The 27,724-nt window shown below is 41.3% G+C and overlaps 1 long non-coding RNA gene across 2 annotated transcripts in view; it reads right to left on the bottom strand.

The window, feature by feature from the left end:
* Positions 1-14,269: 14,269 nt before the first annotated feature.
* LOC148970830 (uncharacterized) overlaps positions 14,270-27,724 on the bottom strand; it is a 31,581-nt gene continuing 18,126 nt past the window's right edge. For both annotated transcript variants that reach the window (XR_016147863.1, XR_016147862.1), the window contains exon 4: positions 14,270-15,111. This is a non-coding gene — a long non-coding RNA (uncharacterized LOC148970830). The remainder of the gene's footprint in view (positions 15,112-27,724) is intronic.

Below are 27,724 nucleotides of genomic sequence, written 5' to 3'. Positions count from 1 at the left end.
ATAATTAATTATAAAGTGAACAAAAGCAAAAAAACAAATACAACTTTTTGTCTTCCTATGAAGAAAGAAATTGAGGATGAGTAAATGATGACATAATTAAGAATCTTGGCTGAAAATATCCTTTTAAATGTTAAAGGTGTCGGTGATGCATTTGTGTAAGCTGATATTCATTAATAACTATTAAAAAAATACTTAGTGTTAAAAAAAGTTGTTGTTTTTTTAAATCAGTTCTTAGCATTCGTGAGACAAAACCCATCCACAGAAATCAGCTCAGGATAAATGATTTAAATTCTCTTTCTTCCCGTTATGTAACTGTCTGCCTTGTGTCTACATAACTGATGGAAATCAATTGAATGAACCTTTGCTCACGGGTGTCAAGCTGGATTTGGGGAGGAAGTAATCACACATTTCCACCTAGGATATCTGACTGCGGTAAGAGACAAACATGTTTTTCTCCACAACACTGCTGAAAAACATGGTCCGTGCCCCTCTTGATAATGACATATTGGATTCATTTAGTCCTGCGACAAAGACGCCCCTCCAGAAAAATGCGACTAATGGAAATGGAGGCCAGAGATGAGAGAGGCCACACAAATATTCACACTGTTATTAATAATGCCAAATAACACCAGCTTCAGAAAGAAAGAGTATTTTTGAAAACAGGGCATATTGAGTATAGGTTTCTCTTATGCTCATAACAATGATCCTTTAAAACGATCCTTTTCTATAACCATAAGTAGAAGCCAAACATTGTTATAATACTGTATAATTAAACAATTCACCTTCATAAGCTCTTTCGGTATTGCAGAGCTTTATCTCAGTGGGATACAAAACACTGGGGGCTAAACACTATAGACCAAAGGTGTTTCTACAGGTGTCCCGCATAATATATTTTTGGAGAAACGTCTTACGACGTTGCATTGGAGACGCTGTGCGCTCAGGAGGTGGTCGGCTCCTGTGGTGACGTGCTTGGAGCATTTAGAGTCAGTATGGGGTATGGCGGTATGGGTAGCAAAGCGCAGTGTGTCGCTAATCGCTGTGTTTTTTTGCATCCTGCCGAGATATGTTCAAGCGAGGCACACTGTACGAGATGCAGAAAGGAAACTGTTTTCCCAGGTGCCATTGATTGGCTGTCATGATGCAATTTGTTTATTTTTGGCTTGATAAAAACAGAGTTTACTATCAAAAAGTAATCAGTACTATATCCTCTGTGTGCACTTGTGAAGTATAGAAAGTAGACCTGTGAAACTCAACTCAAATGACCTAATAGTTTTCATAATGCTGTGTTTTTTCTGCCATCCCGCTGGATACATTGAGCAATGTCACTCATTCCAGACTCTAATTGAAATTGTAACGATGAAAGAATCAATAGGCAGCAATTGTTTCTTCATTTAAGGCTATATGATGGAAACTGATATACTGCAGTGATATCCTGCATCTTTTCCCAACTGGTACAGTATGTGTGCAGTGTTATTCAGGTGGTCAAGGTTTCTCTATTAAGCTAGCTCTACTGGTACTGCTACTGAAAAAACAGTCAGTATTAATATTTATAAATATTAATATTCCCCCTTGAGATGCAACTTTTGATGTTACTCTCACCTTTATCACTTTCATGCTCCTCACTCATTGCCTTTTGTGGTGTACTGAGGCCAAATCTGTTGACTGGATAGGATTCTCAGAGACAACATTGAAAGTGCTTATTAAAAACGTTCAGTCTGTCCAATTTCTTTTCCAGTAGCTGTGACATATTTGTGTTTGCTTTGTTTTAATTATCTGGAAGTGGTAGAGTCTTTATTTAACAGTTTTCTCCTGGGCTCTTCTTACAACCTGTCATATTTTAGTTTCCATAAGCATTTTTTTAACCCTCCCTTTGAACCAGAATTAAAAGGTCTGTTTTTTATTTGCCAAGCACTGGTGTGCTTCGGTGGCTTTTTTTTAATCAAATATAGTTTTGTTTTGAGGGTTTTTATAGCTTCTTGCTAGACTTTTCTTCTTGGCAATTGTTAATGGGTAGTTTTTGACAGATAACACTTAAACCTGAAGGTGCAACGTCTTCAGCTGGCCAGCTGTTCAAAGCATCCAAATAGCAACAACACATTACCTGAGAGATTGAACTTTAAAATAGAACATTGCAAGTGCTGTCAGACTGTTTTCCTGATGGTTCAATCCATGAAGGTGTTTCCCCCTTTGTCTGCTTTAACTATTGCCATTTGCAGATTGCATTTCATAAATGGAAATGTCAACAGGAGAGTACAAACACTTAAAGTGGCATTCTCCCTTAGACATGAACTCTTCTTACATAAGAGACTCCATTTGAAAAAACAATATGGAGAAGAGCTTTGAAATGAAGCTTTAAAGAAGATCAAAAAGAGAAAGTCAATCAGCTTCATATTTGCGGCGGATGATAGCGGCACAGTTGTTATGACAACTTCGTTTTAAAAGCTCAATAATGATAGATTAGAGGAAACGTGACTCGGTTTCGCAGAAGGCTTCTGTGATCGACTAGCAGACACGAGCACATCAAAAGAGGTTCGTCAAACTCATTAGCATTTCACATTAATCTGTGTTTGTGGAGCCACGTTCAGTTATCCATAAAACACCATGTGTGTTCATTATTTGTATTCATACGCAGTGTGAAATATAGCTTTTATATGAGCATTTAAGAGGTAGATACAATCATAAATTAAATACTGATAGTTCATTATGAGGAAATCCATTGAGGCTGAACCGAGACTTACCATATTTAGACAATCTCATCAAACTTCATTTCATATTTCCACACATAATGCCCCATTAGCATTTTTATGGTTCAAATGTGCCAGAACTCGATATTTATTGAACCAAAGTTGTAAAATAATGCCTTAAAAAAAAGTTAAAATATGCTTGAAAAAAATTCTTCTGCTTATACTGCACTCTAAAAAATTGGGTTTGGGTTACATTTTTAAATGACATTATTTAACCCAATGTTTGAATTCGTCCATATTTGTTCCAAAATTGTGTGAAAACAACCCAGCATTTTTTAGAGCGTGTTTTTATCAATTGGGTCTAGAAAATTAAATCTTTTTATGGTCCACAGATTAAAGAAAGCCATACAGGTTTGAAATGACATGAGGGTGAGTAAACAATGGCAGAATTGTCATTTCTTTGGGTGAACTATCATGATTTCATGATGCATGTCAAGCTGTTTATTAGGGTGAGGTATGTTTGGCAAACATCCCACCGCAGTCAAGTCCACACTGTCTTTCCCTCCTTCCTGGCCACCTCACACACCCGTGTTTGCTCATCTTACACTGCGGTGGAGCCCCTTGAGAAGACCTCTATCTCCGAGGTCAGAACACATGTGTGTGTGTCCTTATGTCCATCTATGATCCACCACACTGGCCACTTTGACCATATATGGCACTTTGATGTGCAGAATAAACTGATTTATTCACTCAGCTACATTTTGCACAAAGAATTGTATGCCATAAAGGTTCGTAAGATGTGGTCTTGGTGTGTTTAGTGTGACACGAATGGATCCCACAACACTGTTATTTCTAGTGACTCGATGTGCTAAGGTGCAGAATATGACATTTTGAGTCCGGTATCATAATGTGTCCTTGGAGATGGTGGTAAGAAGAGAAGCTCATTAATGTTGCACAGGATTCCATGGCTAAATTTTTGAGTTTAGAACATGATACACTCACAGTGACGGTGGTTATCGTTTGAGAGTTGGTCAACGGTCAGTTCTGTTAATGCTCTAATACTGTATATTGATTTGGTTTCGTTTTTGGTCATCTCAGTTGCCTAACAAATACAGTCCAGCATTAATACAGGTAAATGGCTATGGTTATAGTAATGATAAAAAGCATGAAGCAATATGTTTTATTAACAAAGTTCAGGAGGAGCACGTTCAGTTAATTAACATGAGTGGAGTGAACTCAGCAATTAATGAAAAGAGGTGTATATCTCCAGCCCATTCTCACTCCCAAGGCGTCACCTAACTGACGCCTTGGGAAGCATTTGGACATGCTTCAATATCTGACGCTTTAGGCGCCCTTTAGCGTCAGTTAGATGACGCCCTAGGATCGCGTGTACCCACCCCCACCCCACACCTAAACCTAACCGCGTCCTCTAACAGACGCTTTCCTTTAGCGTCAGTTAGATGACGCCGTAGGATCGCGTCATGTAAGTGACGCTAAAGGGCGCCTAAAACGTCAAATAAATTGGGGTGAGAATGCGTTGATATCTCACCTCACTCCATTGATAGTCCCTCCACCGCCCCTTCTCCACACTTCCTGTCCTAAACACTTACATAGCGGGGAGTACTCTGGGTTCGGGCCAAACTCCGAGCTCGGAGCCCTTCCCAAATACGCATTAAATCTTATCCACTCTAATTATATGTAAGTGTGTAATTTGTGAATTAAATTGATTTAATGAGAAATCTTTTATAATCGAATTATTTAAATTTTTTATTTTAATCATTTTTATAAAAATGCAAACTTGTGTATTGGGACAGTGTTTGGGCCACAAAAGATGACGGTTCACAAGAACAAGATTGAGAAAGGCCCATGGGAACACATGGCAGGATCACATGACTAGAACAGGGGATCACATGACAGACAAGAACCATGAACAAGAAGCAAGTTTTCAGGTTAACTAATAAAACATTCAGCTTTTTAACCATAGTAGAGACATATAATTATATAGGTACTAGCATGGAAATGCAGGGAGGAAAACAAACAACATTGCATTCCTTCTCCGGGGGTCTGTATTTGAATGTAATGTCTGGCATCAGATTTATATTTGGCTGAACTTCAGGTCTGATGAATCAGCCGTCAATGAACTCCTCCTGATCGCCTCCAATCTTCTCCTGATCACGGGGTGCCTGTGGGCTGAAGGCAAATCTCAGGACCTCCACGTACATTATGTTCCCTTACTGACATCTGTGCATGATAGACAGCTCATAGTTTAGGAGTTTAGTTCACTAAGAGTGATAGGGTTGATGTATTGATTTATTGTTCAACCTAAAAGTAGGCATTTGAGAGGAGACCGTACTGGTATTACTGTATTTCTCCAGTAAAATAATACATAGAATGTTATCCCTGCTGTGCACAGACAGAGCACACGTATGACCAACTACATTTATTATATTATATGTGTATATGTCTATGACATAATGAAATCCACTTGGCTTGACCTTCAATGTGACGAATGAACCAGATCATCAGCTGTGATTTTTTTAACATCACTTTATTGCAGCCCATTCTCACTCCCAAGGCGTAACCTAATTGACGCCTTGGGAAGCATTTGGACATGCTTCAATATCTGACGCTTTAGGCGCCCTTTAGCGTCAGTTAGATGACGCCCTAGGATCGCGTGTACCCTACCCAACCCCACACCTAAACCTAACCGCGTCCTCTAACTGACGCTTTCCTAAAGCGTCAGTTAGATGACGCCGTAGGATCGCGTCATGTAAGTGACGCTAAAGGGCGCCTAAAACGTCAAATATTGAAGCATGGTCAAAGGTGACGCCTTGGGGTGAGAATGCGTTGTTTATTGATATGCAACGCATTCTCACCCCAAGGCGTCACCTTTGACCATGCTTCAATATTTGACGTTTTAGGCGCCCTTTAGCGTCACTTACATGACGCGATCCTACGGCGTCATCTAACTGACGCTAAAGGAAAGCGTCAGTTAGAGGACGCGGTTAGGTTTAGGTGTGGGGTGGGGGTAGGGTACACGCGATCCTAGGGCGTCATCTAACTGACGCTAAAGGGCGCCTAAAGCGTCAGATATTGAAGCATGTCCAAATGCTTCCCAAGGCGTCAGTAAAGTGACACCTTGGGGGTGAGAATGAGCTGTGATATATTGTTTGGTTAGATTGCTAAAACCTTCAAATGGATGTCATTTCTGAATTGAACATACACGATGAAGTCATGTGACTGAAATCCAATATTTTGCTGCTGTACAACATAGAGTACATGAATTACCCATAGCAGATCTATACAGGTGCTGCAAAGGCAAATGCTACCCAAAGTAATTTATCATACCATGCAACCATTTAAAACTGTGTGATGATCTTAAAATAAATGGAGATCAGTTACAGCATTTAAATATATACAATATTGTTAATGAGCATTTAAAATGTAGATACAATTTATAGGCTATCTTTTTTTTCTTTTGGCAAGTTGACATGTCCTCCATTGTGACATCTTAAATTATTTTTAATAGCATTTATATATATATATATATTGTTACGAATTATTATAAAAAAAGGTGACCAGTTATAACATATATATATATATATATATATATATATATATATATATATATATATATATTTAAAATACTGATCATGCTGATCTGATACTGAGTGGCATAGCCACATGTTATATTTAATCTTTTATTAACATGCTCTCCACATTCATTGGAGGAAAATTAGCATCAACCTCTGTATCTGTCACGGGTGCGGGTTCAGGCAGAAGGAACAGGCAGAGTCCAGAAAAGCTCCAATACAAAAGGTTTAATATCAAATAAACAGGAAACAGGCAGGCGGAACACAGGGTAACATTAACATCGACCGACAAGGACAGACTGAATGGGAAGGAACTAAATACACACAGGAATCAAACTAAACGAGGTGAAAACAGGTGAAACAGATGAATACAGGACGCTGAACGGGAGGCTGATGAGGGAGTGAGTTCAGGTGTGGAGACAAGAGGATCCTGGGAAGTGTAGTGCTGGAGACGCAGACAGGATGGTGCAGACGAAGACTGTGACAGAACTCCCCCCTCCCGGGAGGCGTGACCTCACGCCGCATAACAGAGGAAGGAGGGGGGACGAACTGGGGGCTGGGCGGGGCGTGGCCAGGGCGGAGCAGGCTGAGGGCGTGGCCAGGGCGGAGCAGGCTGAGGGCGTGGCCAGGGTGGAGCAGGCTGAGGGCGAGACCAGGGCGGAGCAGGCTGAGGGCGTGGCCAGGGCGGAGCAGGCTGAGGGCGTCCCCAGGGCAAAGCAGGCTGAGGGCGTGGCCAGGGCGGAGCAGGCTGAGGGCGTGGCCAGGGCGGAGCAGGCTGAGGGCGTGGCCAGGGCGGAGCAGGCTGAGGGCGTGGCCAGGGCGGAGCAGGCTGAGGGCGTGGCCAGGGCGGAGCAGGCTGAGGGCGAGACCAGGGCGGAGCAGGCTGAGGGTGAGACCAGGGCGGAGCAGGCTGAGGGCGAGACCAGGGCGGAGCAGGCTGAGGGCGAGACCAGGGCGGAGCCGGCTGAGGGTGAGACCAGGGCGGAGCAGGCTGAGGGCGAGACCAGGGCGGAGCCGGCTGAGGGCGAGACCAGGGCGGAGCATGATGAGGGCGAGACCAGGGCGGAGCAGCTGGAGGGAGGACCCCTGGTGGAGCCGATGGTAGTGGGGCTGACAACACCAGGGGGCCGACTGACAGGGGCGGAGCGGATGGGAGAGGAGACCAGGGTGTAGCTGAGGGACAGACGACGATGGGTGCTGAGGAGGGACCGAGGGAGCAAGGGGACACCGCAGGCTCTGGTGACAGAAGTGCTGACAGGGGCACAGAGGGACACGGTGAGGTCAGAGGGCGTGAGGGCTGACGGGTGACTGGAGGGAGTGAGGAGTCCGACAGAACCGGGGGGGTGACATGACGGGGCGGAGCCAGAGGAAGGAAGTCCATAGGTGACGGGAGGATGACGAGGGAGTGCAGGGAGTTCGGAGGGACGAGGGAGCCTGACCGAGCTGGTGGACTGTGGGACCATGGAGGAGCTGAGGGAGGTAGCAGCCACGGGGGAGCCGATGGGACCGGGGGCCGAGGAAGTGTCCAGATGGAGGAGGTGTGAGGCGAAGACCTGGGATCCCATGACCAGGCTGGGTCAGGGGAGCTGGCAGACGGAAGGGCTGACGGCTGCGTGACGGGAGGAGGTGGGAGAGGGAGGCTGGGTGGGATCCTGGTCTCGGGCTCTGGCTGAACGGTCTCGGGCTCTGGCTGGACGGTCTCGGGCTCCGGCTGGACGGTCTCTGGCGCCGGCTGGACGGTCTCTGGCGCCGGCTGGACGGTCTCTGGCGCAGGCTGGACGGTCTCTGGCTCTGGCTGGACGGTCTCTGGCTCTGGCTGGACGGTCTCGGGCTCTGGCTGGACGGTCTCGGGCTCTGGCTGGACGGTCTCGGGCTCTGGCTGGACGGTCTCTGGCGCTGGCTGGACGGTCTCTGGCGCAGGCTGGACGGTCTCGGGCTCTGGCTGGACGGTCTCGGGCTCTGGCTGGACGGTCTCGGGCTCTGGCTGGACGGTCTCGGGCTCTGGCTGGACGGTCTCGGGCTCTGGCTGGACGGTCTCGGGCTCTGGCTGGACGGTCTCTGGCGCTGGCTGGACGGTCTCTGGCGTTGGAGTGGGGCTGGTGCCGTCGTCCACGGTGAAAGAAGATCCACATGACACCAGCACCCACTCCACATAGGCCGCGAAGTTCCCTCGAGGCCCATCTCCGGGCAGGCGTGCCTGGGTTTCAGCGTTTAGGCCTGCCCGGAAGAACACACAGAGGCTTGTGTCATCAAAATGAACATGAGGCACCAAGTCCAAATACCTCTGTGTGTGGGCCTCGAGGGATTGATCCTCCTGCTCCAGGAGGAGTAGTTGTACGGCTGCAAATTCCATATTTAATCCCTTTTTTGGGGGGTCGGTCGATCTGTCACGGGTGCGGGTTCAGGCAGAAGGAACAGGCAGAGTCCAGAAAAGCTCCAATACAAAAGGTTTAATATCAAATAAACAGGAAACAGGCAGGCGGAACACAGGGTAACATTAACATCGACCGACAAGGACAGACTGAATGGGAAGGAACTAAATACACACAGGAATCAAACTAAACGAGGTGAAAACAGGTGAAACAGATGAATACAGGACGCTGAACGGGAGGCTGATGAGGGAGTGAGTTCAGGTGTGGAGACAAGAGGATCCTGGGAAGTGTAGTGCTGGAGACGCAGACAGGATGGTGCAGACGAAGACTGTGACAGTATCTAAATAACTGTTTGTTTAGTAAACCACCAATCAGGCAGTGTTCAGGCCTCATCTCACATTCCCCCCTCATCGCTGTGTGACGGTCTGTATGTAACTGATGCTGCTGTGTTTGAGAACATCATAGTAGACTCCTCCACTTGGCAGCTCAGTGTGGATTCAGTAAAATGAGGAGGTATGAAAGTCCAGTTCCAATGTTAATCCCCCTGATGCAGACATGGAAAGCTGGCCTACATTAAGACTGTGTGTGTGTGTGTGTGTCTGTCTGTGTGTCTGTGTGTGTCCAGAGGGTTACATAAACAACATGGCCAGATGGCATGGCTAGAGGAGAGACTTTGAACTGAGCTGCTCAAAGGAAATAGAATTTGTGGGAGAAAAAAAAACATTTCTCTCAATAAACACACTGGTCCATTCAGTCATAATCTGTGGAGGTAAACAGTAATATCCATAAATACACAGTAGTTTTACGTTATTAAATCAGATCAGAATGGATTTGGATCCTGAGTGGAACACGTGAGGCGATGAGGTGTGGATCGGTGCTTCAGCCAGAGGGAGTTTTCATGACCTCAAACCGCTCGAACATCATGACATGCCTGTTAGGAGACCAAAGACGGGCTTTGCAGATGCACAAACATCCACGTGTGCTCTTCCTGTTCCATTCTGACCTAGTTCACGAATGCTAAACTAGTATGTGAACGTACCATGAGCCATAGTGATACATGAGAATCGAGCTGGGCCGCATTTATCATGCAGACACATCATGCTGACGTCTCGTCCACATTAATCTATCCCATGAGTCTCGAGCCCCTACATTGAAACGCTGTACACTGGCGGTACTGTGACCAACACTCAATGCTTTTTCTGCTGGGGTGACAGGTGTATTTTTCTTTCTGTCTATGTACAAATGAGTAATGGCCAAAAGTTAATACAATCTGAAATTATTTCTTGACTTGTTCATTACATATTTGTCAGTTTATTATTTCTATTTCATTGCATTATACTGTATGTATATTTTATGCATATTTGCATGCTTTGCACTTTATATTTGTCATGAAGTAGCGTGTGTATGACACGCCAATACGTATTTCCATTTTTGGCGTGCTATCAAGACGCATAATCGCTTTTCAGCGTGTTTATGAACGCCGTTGACTTAACGTTATTACTGTATATATAAATATATGACTTACCTCAACCTCGTCCCTAAACCTAACCGTCACTGGGGTTAATGGCATTTATGACTGTTCCCTGGAAAAAATCGCTCCCCAGATGTAGATCTACATTTTGCTTTGTTTTGCGCGGACATTTGACGGCGTGTACAGACACGTGGAATCACTCGGACGCAGTGGTGGAATGTAACGAAGTACAAATACTTTGTTTCTTTACTTGAGTACATTTTTCACGTATCTTTACTTTACTTAAGTAAAATAAATAGTGCATACTTTTTACTTTTACTTCGTTACATTTTGCAGCAATTATTATACTTTGTAACTTCTGTTACATTTTCATTACATTTTATGATCAGTTTTTCCCCTGCCAAAACGTAATTTGACCGTCTGTCCGTTGGACGTTTGTCTCACAAGTGACGTTTTGTTGCCATAGATATACAGTATCAACCCGTCACACTAAATGCGTCTCGCACGCAGTGCGTTAATCGTGCAATTTATATGAGAAAATGTGTTTTTACGTGCATAGGAAACGCACCGTGTGTAATATACGTTTGGTTAGGATGCAAGCCAAGAGGTTCACACCATCATTTAATCGCGTTTACTGCCAAACATAACATATAGTAAGGATAAGCATGATGTGTATATTGCCTAAATGCAAGCTTGTTTCAGAAATGGTGAGAAAAAATTTTTCCCATCATTATTGAACATCATTATAGGAGTATTAGGTTGAATGAGTTAGGATTAAATCAATGTTTTATTAATCATTAGAAAATAGACATTAAGAGAATAAAATTGTTATGCAAGTACTTTTACTTTTAATACTTAAAGTACATTTAAAATCAGGTACTTTTTACTTTTTACTTAAGTATGGTTGTCATTGTGTTACTTCTACTTTTACCAAAGTAAATATTTATCTGGTTATTTGTACTTTTACTTAAGTACTGAAATTCACTACTTCCTCCACCACTGCTCGGACGTTAATGGCGTAGGCATACACGCATACACGCGGATAGCTCAAAATGCCTGTTATAAGTCTATTATAACAAAGTGGAAACAATTGGAAACAACAGCAACTCAGCCACGAAGTGGTAGGCCGAGTAAAATCACAGAGCCGGGTCAGCGCATGCTAAGGAGCACAGCGCACAGAAGTTGCCAACTTTCTGCAGAGTCAATAGCTACAGACCTCCAAACTTCATGTGGCCTTCAGATTAGCTCAAGAAAATGTAGTATGGAATAGGTTTCCATGGCCGAGCAGCTGCATCCAATTACCCTTCCATCTCCAAGTGCAATGCCAAGCGTCGAATGCAGTGGTGTAAAGGACTCACGCTTCTCTGTCTGGCAATCCGATGGACGAGTCTGGGTTTGGCGGTTGCCAGGAGAACGGCACTGGCCTGACTGCATTGTGCCCCAGTGTAAAGTTTGGTGGAGGGGGGATAATGAGGTGGGGTTAAATGTGCAGGTCAGGGTTTATTAAAGGGACATCAAATCTCCCAGAAGAACCCCAAATAACATCCATTAAACACTAAAAGGTGCCTCTGAGCTCATAGCAGGCAATGCTGATAGTTGGGTGAGCTGGTCGCAAACCAAGACATTTTGGACAATTCCATGCCGCCAACTTTGTGGGAGCAGTTTGGGGATGGCTCCTTCCTGTTCCAACAAAGCAGGGTCTGTAAAGACATGGATGAGCAAGTTTGGTGTGGAGGGACTTGATTGGCCTGCACAGAATCATGACCTCAACCCGATAGAAGCGTAAATATCCAACGCACATGGCACCCTTTAACGTCAAATGGGACGCAGATATATTTGGGCAGAAGGTGCCCCCTAGTGGTCTAACCCTTACCCTACACCATACCTAAACTTAACCATAACCGAAGCGTCTCATTAGATGTTAAAGGGTGCCATGTGCGTTGGATATTTACGCTTTTGCAAAAGCGTTGTATATGGCGCTTTGGGATGAGAATGCGTTGACCTTTGGGATGAATTAGAGCCAGGGCTTCTCGTCCAACATTAGTCAAATGCGCTTCTAAAAGAATGGTCAAAAATTCCCATGAACTCACTCCTAAACCTTGTGGAAAACCTTCCCAGAAGAGTTGATGCTGTTATAGCTGCAAAGGTTGTGCCAACGTCATATTAAACCCAACAGATTAAGAATGGGATGTCATTAAAGTTTATTTGTATGTTAAGGCAGACGTCCCAAAACTTTTGGCAATATAGTGTTTAAACTATTCATGTGCGACTGATATGCTGATGCAGATGCAGGTGATTTTAGATGAATGTTTTGGCTGTAAGCCAATGATGCTCTCTGTCAGTAGGGAATCCTCGTAAGATGGTCGCTCGAACACTTCCAGTGGCAGTTAAGAAAGCAATTAAGAATCCAGTCATTTATATAGATCAGTGATGTACACACCCCCTACTCCTGATCGTAATTAAAATAACTTACGATGTTTCACTTGCATGAGATCGACCAATACCAATAGCAAACCACTATCATCTAACTATCTAATCAATTCCCGATGGACAAAATCAAGCCCTGCCCTTTTTAAGTTGAAGCATGAAAACTGTGTGTATGATATGTGCAGGACCTCAAAGTTCATCTCGCTCAAGATGAAGCCAGAGGAAGAGGGAGAAGAAACTTCTCTTTTTACGCTCTGTTCATCCTTATTTATTCTGTTGGATATCCTGCTGTTGATTTAATGATTGAAATTCTTTCATTTATTCTTATTTGAAGATGTGCATTTGGTTTGAGCCATTGCAATACACCATCAAGATTTCAGGCTTCAAAGGCCTTTTTTCCATCTTATAGTCACAGTCTGAAGTTTCTCTGTAACTTAAAAGTGAATATTGAAGTATGCAGCACGGATGCCGCGCGGTGAGCCCTCGCCATAATCTATCAATCAGACATAACATTTTTCAACAACACACCTCATTGTCTGACCACAACGAAAATAAAGAAAAAATCAAAGAGCTTCGAACCTGAAGAAATATGAGAGTGAGATTGAAATTCTGTTTAAGTGTGTGCCTGACTAATATGACCTCACTAGTATTCTGTATTCATGCGCTAGCCCAACAGTAAGCCTCTCAAGGATAGAGGTTTGGGATGGCTTAAGGGCTTTGAACTGAAAAAAGAAAAAGGAATAAAGGCAAAAGTGTGAGAGATGAAAATCTAGGGAGGATAGTCAAATCAGTCCTCTCAAAAACTGAATGTGAACTCCGTGTTGGCACGAGCCGACGTTGATTATGACAGATGTGATAGGCGCAGGTTTTATTATAATCAGATTAAAGCATTGTCATGGTTTAATCCAGCGGATGTGGCATGATTTTATCTTTATTTGGACCTACTGCTGAAACCACGCAGTGTCAAGCGGACCATGCAAGTACATTATTTACTTCAGAAAAGAGAAGGGATTTTATCCAATAAGAATAGGGATATGGAAAATTAGCATTATATGAGCATTTTAATTACTTTGAATAAACAATTATTGCCTGGCTGATTTTAGTTTGTAGAACTTTTTAAAAGGGGAATGTTAAAAAATAATAGAATAATGCATGTTCAGGACCATGGACAGCTCCACCACAACCTTGAAAATGAAAATTATCCTGTAGTAAATTTAATTATTAAATCTAGTGGGAATTTGTTCTTTGCCAGCCATCCATGGAAAACAATACAAGAGCTGTGTGTGTGTGTGGTTCAGGTAAACCCTACGTTATGGGGTCCCCACAAAGACAAGGATTTTAGATATTGCCTTCTTTGCCGACATGTTTTGGTCCCCAAGAGGAAACTGATATGTGTTCTGAAAATGGAAAAATGCAGAAAGTTTTCTGTGTTTAGGGATAGGGTTAATGTTAGGGGTTAAAGGGGTGGTAAAACGCCATTTTCACAAGATGTAAAATGATGTCCTCGGAGTGTGTGTGTGTGTGACGTATTAACACAAAATACCCCACAGATATTTTTAAATAGAATGTTAAATTTGTCAGTTTTTGAGGGTTTGCAAAAATGCACCGGTTTGTGCCTGGCCCTTTAAATGCAAATGAGCTGCTGGAGAGGGCGGGGTTTCAAGAGCTCGTGTGCGTGACCAGCTGCGATTTCCTCAAGCAGACGCATTGAAATAACAGAAACTGTTCTCCCTTTAATGTTAAAACAGAGTCAGTCAAAGATGGAAAGACTCAAGAAGAAGTGACAACATGTAGAATACAACAAGACATCTCTGAATGGTTCCATTTTAATTCTATTTTCTTACATTCAAAACACAGCATCATGTTTAAATTATTTCAAATTAAGAAAGAGAATAGAATTGTCACTCACACCCCTGGAATTCGTCTATACAGGGTTTAGAAAACTGCCTAGATTCACTGAGAAACACACTGCTTCATATGACAATTCTCCATGTCCACATCTCTAATCTAAACATATCTCTCCTGATGCCGGTGTGTGAGGGGACTTAAGTAGCCGGATCATTGTTGGAAATAACGAGCTCTGATTTCCATAATTCTAATGCATAAAATCTGACTACTTCTGTAAATTCTCCTCTGTGATGTATGCATTAAGGATAACTGGCTATTCTCATATCCAGATCTTGCATATGCAATTGAGATGACATCAAATTGCTTGTATAGCAAAATGGGCAGTAATATCACTGAAGTGAATGCAAAAGGTTTAATGCATATCAAGTTCAATATTTAGATAAAGCCTATTATTTTACAGATTCTCAATCGATGCAAAATAAAAGTAGCTGCCATTGAGACTATTCTCATGCCATTATTCTCATCCATAATCTATTCAAATCACTAACTTAATTGTGACCTAAGGGTTACCAATGAACAGATGTAATCAGCTGAGATTCCCGTCCAAAGGAAATTGAGCTGCGTCGAGACGCTGTGGGAACGCCCTGCGTGATTGAGTCACGAAGCATTGTGTGGAATCAGTCCAATGGTGTGATGAGACGTCACAGACCAGGAAACTGACAACACAGACAAAACAAGACAAAATAAGGACTGTCAAGTGTGTATAAACCAGACCAAACCAGTAGCACTACCATTTTTGCAGCTCCGAAAGCGGACTTTTCGCTGATGTAATCACGCAATGACGTGCACTTGCTAGCCTGTTTCATTTACGGCTTCTCCGAATGCTAGAGAGGAGCCTCGTCTAGCCTCTGAAGGAATGAAAGTATCCTTGACATTAAGAAAAACGTTTTGTGTATACATAAATCTCCTAAATCTCTGACCCATCGTCGTCTTCATCGTCTAATTTTCTGTCGCTCTACATTAGGGTTGGGTATCGAGAATCGAGTATCGATTGGAACCGAGACTAACTTTTCGTTTTTCCCGGAATCGTTCAAAAGTTAAAATTTCGATTCCTAGTTTCGATATTCACAGTCCGCTGAGCGGAAGAAGAAACAGTTAAACAACACCAACGAAGAAGCGTCTACCAGAAGTGTTGGCATAACCACGCGAGTCGAACATGAGTACCTTACGTCGGCGATCCAAAGTGTGGCTTCACTTTTCTAAAATTAACGAAATCTCGGCAAAATGCAAAATTTGTGACAAAAGGAGTATTTTTACAGAAGGAGTATTTCCTTCAGAAAGGATTATTTCTTTCAGAAAGACCGTTGGTTAGCAAGGTTAGCAAAACTTTTTTGACCCTGCCTCTTAAAAGAATCGGAATCAAGAATCGTTAGGAACCGGAATCGAAACAAGGAATCGCAATCGTAATCAGAATCGTTCAAATTCAAACGATACCCAACCCTATACGTCATCTGGTATCATTGGCGATCAGCTACGTAAAGGCGATAATAGCCAATAATACGGCTCTGGGCACTCGTAAACCACGCCTCAAATACGAGAAAATGAACATGTGGTTTCCAGACCACGCTTCATTCTCAATGACATGTGGTCTGGCGTTAGCCAGGCTAGTATGGAATGCCAAAGCTGACTTAATTAAAAATAAATAAATACATAAATAAATATTCGAAGAAATGTAAAAAAGCAAAAATACATAAATAAATACATACATAAATATACAAAGTAATGTAAAAAAGTACAAATAAATGAGTATTTATACTTTTTATACTTAATTAATTTATGTATAATTGTATTTTTCACACATTTATTTATTTATTTTCACATTTATTAATTTCCACTTTTATTTATTTCTACATTCATTCATCTATTTATTTTTTTATGTCGACATTTATTTATTTTCACATTTATTTATTTCTACATTTATTTATTTCCACATTTATTTATTCCAACATTTCTTTCTCCATATGCTAATGAGGGGGCTGTGTTTTAACTCAGACATGAGCAATCGAGCTAGGGTTAGGCTTCGAGGCTACAGTGACACCTTGTGGTGTATGATCAAACGAAACGCAAGTGCTGTGTGGGCATTGGGCAATATCACATTTTTAAGTCGTGTATATCACCAGTTAGTATGTAGGGTAGGCTATATTTATTCTTAATTAAGTCAGCTTTGGCATTCCAGATGGGTGATGTTTCTGAGGAACTCCAATTCATATAGAATTACAATAGTCCAATCTGGATGTTACAAAAGCATGCATAGCTATCTCAAAGTGTTTACCAGACGAGATGAGAGACGAAGATAAAAGAAGCAGGATTTTACCACAGCACTTTTCTCCTTTTCAAGGTTAATTATCAATCCAGACACCCAGATTCCGAATACAGCAATACAATGAGCAGTGATTTTCTAGGTCGGCATTTCAGCGAGTCTGAAACAGACTATTTCTCTAGTTTTGTTTACTTTTTATTCTTGTCTCAGATCTTTGGGATCGTTGTCATATCACATGACACGGCCGTGGGTTTTGGATCAGACAGGAAGCTCTGACATTCTGCTGCACAATCTCTGGATGTGACTTGGATTTCAGCGGCCCCTCTGTGACTGTAATCCATACATGCCTTGAGGCGGCACAGCAAATTTTTATAAGTAATTATCACTTTGCTTTTTTTCTGTGACTCAGTAATGAGAACAGTTGGTCTTAATCGTCCTCATCACACACAGAGCATTCTGTGAGTGTAACGGTGTGACTGGGGTTGGAAGGGAACGCTTGTGAGAGTTCTCCATGTGTCAGAGTTCATCTGCATGCGGCCCATCTGCTCTGAGAGTTAACACGGCATCAGTTCCGACTCACGAGTCAAAGAAGATCTCAAAGCTCAAGGGGTTCTCCTAATGGTTTTTCAGACCCTAAATCGCTTAATTGTGGAACGCCTAATTTAAAGTCTTGTTTAATCTCTGTCAGTCATCATATCATCATATCAAAAAGTGTTAAATATTATTATTTATTACAATTTAAAATAACTCTTTAGATGCAATTTATTCCTGTAATGCAAAGCTGAATTTTTAGCCCCATCTTCAGTGTCACACATGATGAATTCTTATTATTATCAGCGGAAAACAGTTATGCTTAATATTTTAGTGGAAACAGTTAAGACAACGCGTTAGGATTTTGTTCTGTAAAGTTGAGACATAATTACAAAAAAACATTTCAAGTCAAAAAACACAATTATTATAAGTAAGCTAAATATAAATATATTATGTAAAGTGCACAACCTTCATTTTTTTGAGTGCGTAGCTAGTTAATGTTAGTTAATACATTAACTAATGTTACAGTAACTAATTAACTTTATTTTAAAGTGTTACCGAAATTTCAAACTGCATCTATTTTGAGCGTTTACTGTCAGTTTTGATCCATTTAATGTCTTTGCTACTTTTCCACAAAAATCCTACTGACAAATCTTTCGAATGTTAGTGTGTGTGTCTGTCTTTGTAAAAGAGGATATTGTATTTAATTTAGGCCTAAATTGTATTTAATTTAGTAACAATGACATCTATCAACATCTCCACATGTAAAGATAACCAGAGCAATCAGGATGAATACTATAAGACATCTTCTGTATGCATCTGTAAAAATGATGTGCTGAGCTTAATGTTCTATTCACGCTTAGATGTGTTACATTTTAACACTTGAGAAGAGGAAAAGATCTGGGTGCATTCAAAGCAGGAAAACCAATCAAACCAATATGACATCAATCAGTTCACTTTCATCTCCCGAAAAACATTCCTTTTGGCAATATCCACTCCAGCGACACACTTTGAATTCAAAGGGAAGTAATTCAACACTAAAATACAATATATAATCATCTTATCTGCAAAAAAAGATTAAATGGATTTGGCTGATGAAATGTTTGCAACAGATGCAACATTATATACATGTTGCTTCTGCTTATGTTCCACACATAACTGCTTTTATGATTTTTTTCTCATATTTTAAAGGTATTGTTATACAATGAGGAGCTTGACTAATTTCTGCCTTCAACAAACTGCTTTAAAATTCAACACAGAGTGTTGGTTGAGGTATTAAGTGGACAAGTTATTTGTTCTTACAGTGAGAGAATGTGAGCCTATATCTGAGAGATGGAAATAAAGCAGGGAGAAGACTGTATATGTTTGAAGGTCTTCCTTTGCCGAAGAGCATGTTTGGTGTGTCGGCACTGCAGCATGTGTTCAGTGATGCAACAGATGCTAGTTTTATAACAGACTGAACAGCAATCCAACGCAACCACATTTAACCTTGTTTGCCTCAAAGAAAAAAAAAAAACCCATAGGGTGAAATGATCTCTCACTTTTAGTTCCAAACCTACTGTTACACATGAAGGTCAAAATTTATATATATATGTAGGCCTATATGTATGTATATATATATATTACGTTTTATGCTTATGGATATACGTGTATATATATATATATATATATATATATCCATAACCATAAAACAAAGGCAGTCCAAAACAAAACAAACAGGAACAGCTCTCCGAAGTACAGTTGACATTGAACAAGGACTCCAAGACAGTGAATGAAACAGACAGGGTATAAATAGGCAAATACAAACAATGTGAGTGTGAACAGCTGTGTGCAGTGAACAGTAATGAGTACAGACAAGGATTATGGGAAATGCAGTTCCTGATGTGTTGGTGACAGTGAGGGGAAGAGACCTCTAGACTAGAGGACACCCAGCGAACATCAACAGACACTATGCCATTTTAAAACATTTTAAATCCTGGATTAACTTTTCATATGGCATTTTCATACAAGGTTATGTATTAAATGTCGATTTTTTATTTTACATGCAATATGCTCTTTAAATACCGAGACTTGGCAACAATGCTGATGATTAGATAAGATTAGACATGAGCATAATTTGTTTGAATGTAAGTTGTATGTCATGAAATTGCATTGATGAAGTGACCTTTGGGTTTGCGATACCCAACTCCTTCTCTTCCACTCACAGAGGAGGCCAAGAATACAACCGCGCACAACAATTAACTGATCTTGTCGCACTACGTGAAGCTATTCAAACAATTCCCCTATGAGGACAAATAGTAATTAAGAAACTGCTAAACTGTAGCAAGTGCCTCCAAGGCTATGTGAAACAATCTGGCAGATCTGTTAATTGATGTTTACTTGTGACAGTGTGGGCATCTTCCCCAACTCAACACAACAAGAAATAGGCTAAGTGAATTTTAAGAACTGATTCTGCTTGGATGGCCCACATTTGTCAGTGTCTCGCATAAAACAGGGAGATGTCACCATGTTTAGTCAGTTCAGTTCAGTCAGGAGTCTTAATCCTGTAGCTTTTTATAAAAAGTCACGCAGGCCGTACTGATCTCCACATGGCAAACCGTGCCCAGGACTCCCTCTGTATTGTGGCATCTCCCAATCCAACATCTATTATGCATGACTCGTTGAGACGAGGTCAAACAGCTGCTCCCGCAGATTAATGTGCACATAAATATTAATAAAATGTGCTCCTTGGGCTATGCTCCTGTAATCTGCAAAACAATTTAAAATCCTGGGTAGCTCTGTAAGAACAGGGAAATCACACTTTGAGACTCATCCTTCCAGAAATGTCTGCAATTTCAGACGAGAAGCTTAATCCAACTCTTACATTTATTAAACAAAAAGACTAATTTATAAGCTTGCATTTACATGTAAAGAATACATTCATTAGTGTTAAATCATATGGTAAACATCCTGTACATTGCTCTATTATATATGCAGCTCACCACAGCTGCATTTCTTTAATTAAAAAAAATTATAATAATAAACGGAAAAAACTTTTGTAAAATATTTTCAAATGTAGTATATTGCTGAGGTCAAAGTAGCCTGGGTTTCCCCATACTGCCTTTGCGCAGTGCGATTTTATTCACCCTGCTAGGCAGTCTGGATACCATGGACCAGCCCGTTCTCATCCCATACACTGACGCTTTTGACATTTCGGCTACGCACATGGCACCCTTTAGCGTCAATATAAAACGCAGATGGACCAGAAGGCGCCTCCTAGTGGTCTAACACTAAACCTACCCCAAAACTAAACCTACCTGCATGTTATATTGACGCTTGAAGGGCCTTTCACACAGGACGCGGAATGCGCTGCGCTTGCCGCTCTGTTCAGCTTTGCCCTTCAGATACAACGTGATTTGCACGTGACTTGATATGAATATTATATATATAAACATCGAAATCAACACACAAATCATGAGCTCAGTTCTTTTTAGAATAAAACATTTAATTCAAACACTCAAGCTGACACAAATGAACAAATTATATGTATAAATATATTTTAAACACACTTGACATGCCAACTTGAATGGAGATATGTCTCCATGACAGCTTTTCTGATGATGTCCCTATACGATCTCAAACTTCTATCATAAAGGTCGGGAAATTCCGACACACAGTACTAGCCGTTCGTCCATTTTGATTTCCGTGTTTGTTTGGACTTTGACCGCGGCATGCGCGCGAGGACGTCAATGGTGCGCACCGCTGCGCTTGCGCTCAGGTCGACGCAGAAACAAACTGCCTTCGCGCGGCGCACCCCTTAAGGGTGCCATGTGCGTTGGATTTAAAAGAAATTTCAAAAGCGTCACTATATGACGCCCTAGGATGAGAATGCGTTGGACACACCCAAGCAGTTTGTTTACCTGTGGATCCCTCTACGAAATAATGGATTACTCAGTAAATATACATCCTTGGAATGTAATATTTTGGCTTTCCTCTTAATTTATGTATTTCTTTGACCAGAAAAAACGAAAATCAACATGAGTTCTGGTTATCAATTATCTTTAGATGTTGAGATTAGTGTATTTGGATTCTTAGAAGCAAAGGAGAGTTTCAGTTTCCTCTGAACGCTTATTAGGCCTTGGGCATCCTTAGTCTGTGCATACGTTGTATTTTAAAGGCTAAATTCTTAGCGGTGGGGCCTTTGGTAGTGCGTCCACTTGCCAGCTCATTTGTCACTTACACATACAGCAGACCTTTCTCAAAATCAAACTTCACCGTGATATTCCACTGCATGCCTAATATTTTCTTGTTAATGACTTTGCTGCAAAAACAAGATATCAGTGCGTTCATCAAATCTCCTGCTAACCCATCATTGCTGCGTTTGCGCGATCTATTTGTTATGCCCGCTGGTATTTGTGCCATTCTTAAAGTGCAACAGTTCTCCCATTATGCTAATGCCGGAATGTTCCACGGAACATGGAGCTAAATTGAGAAGCGGAGAATGGCAGATGGGAGAACAGGGCCACTGCTAATGAAATGCGAAACAGTGTGATGCAAAACTGTGCTTATTAAAATATTTCGCTAAAAGCCGAGGCCTGAAACACTAGTGTAATTATCAGGTCCGCTCTCGAGCAGAATGGTGGTAAATTGATGTTACGGCATACACTCAACCTTCATTAAATTGGCTACAGTCCACAACAATGAGTTGCAGGAAAACAGTGTTAATTCTCATTGCATTATCCATTCATGGACAATTCACTCGACAATATTGCAGGTTTGAAGCTGAAGTTAAGTGTGCCATTGAACAAGAGCTGGACTGAACCACTTAAGTGATGGTATCACTGCAAGCTGTGATTGGATAAAAGCACATTTGGACACCTTTATATTGCCTATTCACAGATCCTCTAAATTAATATGAGGTAATAAGGTACCACTTTTAATTGTCCTACTAAAACGCCCGTTTTACAAATGGCCACCTGAGGACAAACGTTTTAATTGAGGTTGAGGTTCAGTAATTGTTAATTGTTGGAACCACCTAACAATTATAACTGTCATTTTCAGATAAGATGTTTAAAAGAGAATTGCTTTTAAAGTGCAAAAGTCATTATTTGAGTGTGGTCTTTTGAAGCACTGCTGTAACCAGCATGCAACAATACAGTGTAACACTGCAAGCATGATATCAAAAGACTGCGGGTCAAAACTGACGGGCGAAATGCCATCAATCCAAGAAACCAGAATTTCGCATCAGGGCAAAAGATGTCCGCACGTTCACATGAATTTGCTCCTTGGACTAACAGAAAACTGCATGGTTTGGAAGTGACGTTTTGTGTGAGCTGTGCTTCATATTGCTATACTTTTTGGCCCACAAAATGTAGGCTTACTATTGTAACCAAAGCTTTACCTCTGTTTTTTACTCCTCCAACAAAAATAATTCCAAAGAAGGACAAAAACAGAATCACCCGACTCCTGCACACAGTAGTAGCGTTCCCTTCCTGAATTAATCATGTGTTTTGAAAGAATCTGTTGATTGGTGTTAAAGGGAAATGAAAATTCAGTCATCATTTACTCACCCTCAAGTTGTTCCAAACCTGTATGAGTTTCTTTATTATTTTGTTTCTTAATATTTTGAAGAATGTTGGTAGACATGGTGGTATTGATGGTAGCCATTGACTTGTTTTTCCTTCTATGGAAGTTAATGGCTACCTTCAACACTCTGGTTACCAACAATTTGAAGTGAGTAAATGATGTCAAGGGATAGTTTTTGGGTGAACTATCCCTTTAAGTTAGGTCATATTACCATTGCTCATTAAAATTCTATTGGCAAAATCCAGCCCAGATAGCAAATGACATCTGGCCCGGTTGTGGCCCACATATGATGATGAGTGTGGCTGGCAATAGCATGCATATCCAGGCCTCATCTGGGCCAGCTATGGTACACATGGCCACATGGGCCACACACAGCAAGCCACAACTCACACTAAAACCATCTTGATGTGTGTGGGCCATGACCTTTGCCAGAACTGAGCCATATGTGCCATAGTTGGCCCAAATGAGGCCTAGATTTGTATGATGGGAGTCATTTTCACATGAGCGCGAAAAAATTCCCCATACAAATTTCGCTCATATTGTTAAAAAACTATTTATTTCTTGCAATTGCTTATTTTTTATCTCACGATTCCTAGAAGTAAAGTCAGAATTGTGTCCCAGTCCCAGACAAAAAGTTCCAGTCCTGTTGAAATGGAAGCTTTAGTGTTAAGTTCTGCCAGGAAGACTCAATCGTTGCGTCACTAATTGCCTTCTCATCTATCCAATCATGTCTAATACTTGCGGTATAAAAGACCGGTACTTACACGTTTGAGTTTGCAAATGCTGACGCTTTCATTGACCTCCATCCTCCCCACCACCTCGAAGATGGTTCATTCCCTCCCATCCTCCCCACCACCACCAGGATGGTCCCTTCCTATACCTCCCTGGGGGTCGGCTGCGCCCCTGCCTTCGTCTTCAGGCAGGAAATCCAGAGTCCGGACCCTCGCATTGCGAGCTATGGACGGGGCCTACGCCAAAGAACTTAATTGCTTGCTGGGCTATCAATAAATGTATTTATTGTTACAGTATTTATTCTCCAGAGTCTTTCTGGTAGAACTGCTAACAGTGCTCTTGAACTGATGCTCAGTCAAATTACTTTTATATAAATCTGGAAAATATCAATTACTTCGATCTCAAATCAATTTGTCTCTTCATTTGTAGACCACCCCATTTCTTCTTAGCCTCATCCATTTTGCAGGACTAGTAATAGACTAGATGCTCCAGTTCAGACCATGTCAGCTTGGTCGTCAGTGGTCCAGACAGTGCCCTGGGGCTCCTCCTTAAGTTACACACATACAGTCACGCACGTGCAGACATAAATGCAGACGCACACTTAGTATTTTTATCTCTTTCTTTTCTCATATAAGCACATTTAAATTCACAAATGCACACACACACACACACACATTTATACAGATGTGCCAGTTGAAATTATGCTAATATGTGCGAGCTCACCAGCTGTGTGTTTACTTAATAAACATAATTGATCTGATATTATTTGCAATTCGAAATCTTCCATTTTCAGACATGACCGATGGAACGGTGCACAGATGCATTGTTATTAGCTTGATTTCTTCTCCTCACATAATGGCCACTTGGTTCGTCCTGAGGGTGCGTTTGGCCTGGCAGACATTTTATGTTGCAATTTACATGCATAACGGTGTCCTTAGGCAACATTTACCACATTTTGCAACTGTTACAGACATACTTAAAGTTTCCAAGATATCTTTATGACAGCCACTACAGGTGTGCATATTGATGTGCATGGTTATTTTGGGCATGCAACTTCTGCTTCATTACTCACACCTCTAATTTTTCTAAAATAAATGAACCATCAACAGAAATTCCACAAAGATAATTAAATTGCCAGAGGAACTTGGAGGCCGACAAGAAATATGAAATACGATTCGGTTTGTTGTCAGAGGGCGAATTGCTAAATGATGTACCATACAAATGAACCATCCTCCTCATCTGTCAGCTCACTGGAATGATGGCTCTCTCGTGGTGTTTTGCTCTGGAGAATATATTCCCCCTTCAACCCATTAACGATTCTCTCTCTTCATGCAAACCTCGCATGCTTTTTCATGTCCCATACATTTCTAATATTGCATTATTGACAAACCATTTCAGGGGATTTGTCTCAAAAACATGGCTCCAAAACTGGCTTGGGTTGCACACGTGCTCTGTTTGTGCCTCACCAACCGTTATGAGCGTCATTTGGAGATGCAAATGTAAGGTCACTCGTGACTGCGCAGAGAAAACCGTCATGTCCACTTAAGTTGCTGCCGTCGGCCCAGAGATTCATCTGCTTTAACGCCATTGGATTAGGAGTTTGGGCAGCTGTGCTTAGGTGATCAAAAACCAGGATTTATCCTTGTATGGGTTTTTTGGATTTTGCATGGATCAACTAAACCATCTGAGAAGGTTCCTTGAATTTCAATTTCTGCTAAGCTGCAGGCTGGAAATGTAAAACACATTAAGGGGATCTTCTGATTCTTAAGGACTCACAGACCACGAACCTCAAAATGAAGCAACCAAAATATTCCACCGATAACATATTCATATTCATATTCACACAGAACTACCACATTCGACTGTGCGCTATGACTTACTAATACGTTAATCAGTGTTTCTTGTTAGTAAGAGTAGTTACTAGAATGTTGTTCATTAATGAAGGAACAGTATTTTAAAGTGTATTTGCTTTTGTTCAATCCATCAGAAGCATGATTTCTATTGATTTTTTTAAAACAGATCCTGGAGCAAATTCGCCTCGGGGATTGGTTCGCTTCGGTGGATTTAAAGGACGCGTACTTTCATATCCAGAAAGCACTTGGATTTAGTGAGAATGCACAATATTCTGTATTGCTCGGTAGCTCGATCCGGTTTGTCATCATGATGAGGTAGGCCTATGTTATTTAGCTATGCGTGTTGAAGTAGGCGTTGATCTGCGGGGCTGGTGTTTTATCCTCTTTGACGTTGAAAAACGAGTCGTTTGCTGAGCCTGGTGTCAATAAAAGCTTTTATTGGATTAACAAGGACGTTTTCAGTTCTGAAACTTACAGGATTTCTTATAATATGATGACCTCTTAGATGTCAAAAGCTCAAGGAAAATTTGATTTCTCAGTTCATCACCCCTTTAAAGTGTTTTTTTTTTTTGTTTGTTTTTTGCCTGGAGATTGAAAGACATCAACAGCATTATGCTTTCCTGTAGCTCAAACAGTAGAGCATTGGCGCTTGCACTGCTAAGATCATGGGTTTGATTCCCAGTGAAAGCAAGAACTGAGAACTGATAAGAATGTAAAATGTGTACATTGAAATGCAATGCAAGTTGCTTTGGATAAAAGCATCTGCCAAATGCATAAACATAAATTATGTCATATTACGGTTACAGATGAGACTATCAAAGCTGACAATGAACGTTTGAGAAACAAGGATTTCAGCTATCAGCTGACATTGAGGTCTGCACTATCAATGAACATCAGTTGCGAAGAGCAAAACCCCCCCAATGAAATGCAATAGGGAGTAATGCAGAGGATTCTGGAACATTAATTTATACTTGATATAAGGCAACTGTCTAAATCACTTTTCAGCAAGAAGAACTATAGATGGATAAAAATACCACTGAGTATTAAATAGGACATTTGATATTTGTCACATTTAAGATAATCAGCTCAATTACCTCCGTTCAAATCTACTCTTGTAATCTAGTGCTTCTATACTGAGAAATCTCATTGGAATAGTAAGCCCATTTCTCCATTAAGTGATGACAAGCAGACAATGGTGTTTAAAATGCCAGCGTCGTAGAAATTAACGTTAAGCACTTTCACAGGCCAATTCCCTTCTGACCACAACTTGACAGCATTTCATTGTACACAATTTGAGTTAGTGATCAAAGTGACAGTGATGTAAAAACCCCAGTCAATAGAAAACAGTTCGGCTCTCTATTGTTTTTGCGAAATCACCTTTAATCAGGTCAAGTCTTGATCCATCGGCAAACATGAGTGGAATCAAAACCGAAAAAAGGAGAAAATGTACAGTTTACCCCAAGAAATATTACAGGAACTAACTAGTTTTGGGATCGGATGTGGCAGGGGGTTCTACCAAAGAATCAAATATGACGTGCATTAAACTTGTATGAAATCAGCACATCGCTCATATGTGCGATTAAATGCTGGATCTGAACATTAAAAAACGATTCAAATTAAAATAATGAAAATATTGAGTTAAATAAAAAGTACGAGATGAGGAGCTGCACAAAGCAATGACCCTATAAGACCCCTGAGATAGATTCACACAAGGCACGATGCCGATATCTGGACTTCAAAAGTCGACCCTGAGGAATGAAGCAATTAGTGCGAACACATGGCACGGTGTCAGACGCATTAGGAAGTCAAACATATAATCATCGAAGACCTCTCTGCAGAGGGGGGGAATGCCTTTAGCTATGGATTTTCTCAGCACTGAAAGACAAAGCCTTCAATGTCTGTAGTGGTGCACCAGCCTATGACACACAGGCACTGAGAGGCCATTCAATTAGCAGGTGATTGTAAGAGACAGTGGCACTTCTCCCTGTCTGAATGACCTGAGATCTATAGCTACGGCTGTCTAGGCACCAACAGACAAATTTAGCTGCTCCTGGGAGTTTTGTCCTTTTAGCAACATGCCTGTTTTTAGAGAAAACCTCCAATTTGGAGGATGGCGTATTACAAAATGGCATTCAATGAACGGCAATATGGAATAGACAGATAAAGACCATAACCGTACAGATTTATTGGTTTAACAAGGTTGTATTGGTCTCAGGTGTGTAGAATTTGAAAGAGAGCCCATGCTCAAGCGCTTATAATATTAAAGAGAGAACGTAATGACAAACAAGCAGCAGTTTATAATCCCTTTCACGCCTTTGAAGTTGAAAT

This window comes from Pimephales promelas, chromosome 19 (genome assembly GCF_988280905.1).
Source record: "Pimephales promelas chromosome 19, fPimPro1.hap1.1, whole genome shotgun sequence".
NCBI classification, from domain to species: Eukaryota; Metazoa; Chordata; class Actinopteri; order Cypriniformes; family Leuciscidae; genus Pimephales; species Pimephales promelas.
This window is presented reverse-complemented; position numbering and strand designations above follow the sequence as displayed.